Genomic DNA, 3,597 nt, shown 5'->3' on the forward strand with positions numbered 1-3,597 from the left:
AAAATTGGTTCTCCATGGTGTTCTCAATATGATGCCCATGTGGTTCATAGATGATTCAACGGGGCATTCCCTTCCTTATTCTTAAGCCTAATCTTCTAAGAGTTGGACTAGTTTGGCAAGCACCTCCAGTAGGAAAGATTATAATTAACACAAGTTTGGTAGAAAAGGGGAATCCAAAACTTGCAGATTGTGGTGGTTTGAATTGTGATGACAATAGTAGGTTTGGCAAAAACCTGCTAGTTGGAATCCAGAACTTGTAAGAGGCCTATAAGATGTCATAATCTAAATGCAAAGAAATAAGGAACACAGTATCCTATAATATGCGTATAAGATGCCATAGAATCCAACATTAATTAGTCTTCCCATTGTGAGATGCTAATGCCTAGTCAGCGGTACTAAAATTCATAAAAGAAACAGCCAAACAACCTAGTTTCCTACAAATAGTCGATATTTATCTAGTGCAAAGCCCAGGACAAACTAACAAGAGATATCCGGACCAGAGTCGACATGCAACCTTTTACAGAAATTCTTGTACAGACGAACCCGATCATGCTCCGTCGATGTTGTTTTTGCACGCATTCTTCATCGTGCTCTGATCATGCTGGTGAATCCTTTTCTGTCACCGGTGGAAGTCATGGCATCGTGACAATCTCTGCCATCCATCCAAAACCAAATCGACGTCTTCACCGCCAAATCTAACTTCTAGGCCACCAAACTGGGTTATTCAGAACACATAGTAAAAAATAATCGCCCGCATCTCCTTAGTTTTAATTCCTGCATGTACATTGACACACGTATATATTCATTGGAATACCCAGGGAATGAACTAATAATCAAATACATAAATTAATTGATATACAAATTATCACCGTCTTAGCTGCAGAGGCCCTCGTCCACAGTATTGATTTCCACTTGTGCAGGGATAGTGTTGGAAATCTTTTCAATAGACAGACAGCACAAACATCACACACATCACACAGTAAGTTTCATTTCAATATTAAAAGTGTTAAATAGTCAAAGTTGACTTATTTTTTCCAAACTTAATTTTCTTCTTAGTATGTGATGTTTAAGGATGACCCAGAATAAAAGTCTTTTTCAACTTCTTCTACATCACACGGATCTACAAAAAAAAAGTTCTCATTATTCCCCAATAAAAAGTTTGCAGTAAATTTATTTACAATAAAAGCAAACCATCTATTGCATACTTCCAGTGTTACCAAAGGTGGGGAAATTGCTATCTATGACTGCCTTGATAAAGCCATCATATATGTAGAATTTGTTTCCAACACAAGAGGAAGGGTTTTCTAGTTAAAGAATTCATTGGTGATAATGGATTCATTGGATGAAGATTTATTATTACATGGGCCCTGCTGATAGCCCTTTCCACATAAATCATTTGTAGTTCCACAATAGCCATATTGGCTGTAGAACATTTCTTTGGGGCACCCACAAATTTTTTCTGACCCAAATTGCATCTCTCCAAAGACTCCTATCATTGTTGTAGTTTTTCTTTTAAGCAAAAGTGGGTGAACCACTAGAATATTATATATATAAGATATCCTAATTCAAGGGCTCTACTGGAAAGAATCAAGAAGAAAACCTAGTATCCTTACCGAATGACAACATAGAAAGAGAGAGAAGAGAGAGAAAATATCTAAACACACAATTGTTGGATGGGGATGCATGTTTTTCACAAGACCTAGACCTAGATATGCTCTAGTTAAACAATAATTTGTGAAAAGTTTTACAAGAGAGGGACTGAAATAGATAACCAACACTTTTAGGATGATTTATACTAGTTCATAATGTATTAATTTCCCCAATTTAGGAATCAAGTTTCAAATATGGTTTGCTGGAAAAGACTGAATTAAGTTACCATCACATCCTTGTTTTGATAAGCAATTAGCCACCTTGTTACCTTCTCTTAGAATGTGTGTTATGCAGGTATCTTGAAATGATTGATAATTACCATCGTCAATGTAATTAACATGATTATATTTGTATATCTCGCCATATTGGCTGAAAAATATTCTTCTTTTGATTTATCAATTTTGTGTCACTAGTGAGGTGGTATGAATAGGTCAATAGGGGCACCTCTACACATCGACTCTGGTCTAAAATTCTTGTTTTTTCTGACATCGAGTAGTTATATTTGATGGTCTTATGGGCCTCTTTAGATTCTTGGGATCTCGTAATAGTACAACTAATGTGAAAATTTTGTCACTTCAAGGTGGAGGTTTCACACACACACACACACACACACAAATAGAGAGAGAGAGAGAGAGAGAGAGAGAGAGAGAGAGAGAGAGAGAGTATTCCAAAGGTGACATGGTGAGAAGAAAGAACATATATTTTTCAAAATACTTAATTAAGGAATACATATTTAGAGCTTGTAAAATTTTAAATTAGATACATGTTTTCTATATGACTTATTAAACAATGGTTTCGATTGAGGAACTCATCCTTCTCACACACAACTTCTATAAAATGACTTTCATATTTCATTCCATTTTAACTTTCATTTAAAAATAAAAGGCTTTCTCTATACTTTTCAATTTCTTCATCACAAAACATCTTCCTAGGCCTTGATTTTGATGTTGTCTTAGTTTTAGTTTGTGTGACATTTAGACATTGAGGCATAATATGATCATGTTCAACAATCCTAACTACCTTAGGAGAGAATTTTTATTTTGATGAATCTACCTCTATGAAAAATGGTGTAATGTTATGAAGAGATGTTTCATATGATTTACTGTAATAAAATCTACGACACAAACTATTAGGACAATGAACAAAATCTTGATCATATTGTTTAAATTATTTGAAAATGTCGATGCTAGCACATTCCTCATCCAATTGTGAAAAAATTGTCTCAACACTTATATCATCTTCATGAATAATTTTTATGTCATCCATATTATCACCAAACTTGTGCACAAGGTGACATCAAACACCTAAGATTTTCAACCCTTCTCATGGAAAAGAGATTTCTAAGTTAGAATGCAAGGCCATTTCATAAGTATTTTCCTCAATGTTCAATGATGATCCTTGATTTTATATTAATCTTTCAGACTCAAGAACATCATTTCTTAGTAACAACATGGAAGAAGAAATGGATGAGTTGATACCTTGCATTTTAGTGGTAGAAAACTCATAGAAATCTCTTCTTCAACAAATAATGATGAATAAATAAGAACATTCTATCTACAAAGCATATCATTAAGTTAGAAGCCTCAAGATACCAAGTGGAAATAAAAACTATTTGAGGTTCATCTTAATGCACATGTACTTCACTTTTACTTACATAGGTTGTATGCTTGTTTGAGAGATAGTTGATACCTCTTCTCCAAACTAATTGGTACCAAGTTGATCCATTTTTTTCTTTTTATTATCAAAATCATTTTGATTATGATCTAATACTTCCATAAGTCCTTCCTTAGACACCATTTTTTCATAATCTTCTTGAACATACATAACTATTTCATTTTACTTTCTGGATACATGTTCTAGAGAACACCTCCCAATATTTGGATTATCAAATGTTTCATTAAAAAAAGAGTGATTCCCAACTTGTTCACATTTCTCAATTTCTTGCAA

Source organism: Cupressus sempervirens, chromosome 1 (assembly GCF_028749045.1).
Source record: "Cupressus sempervirens isolate cs-2001-9-10 chromosome 1, ASM2874904v1, whole genome shotgun sequence".
Taxonomy (NCBI): domain Eukaryota; kingdom Viridiplantae; phylum Streptophyta; class Pinopsida; order Cupressales; family Cupressaceae; genus Cupressus; species Cupressus sempervirens.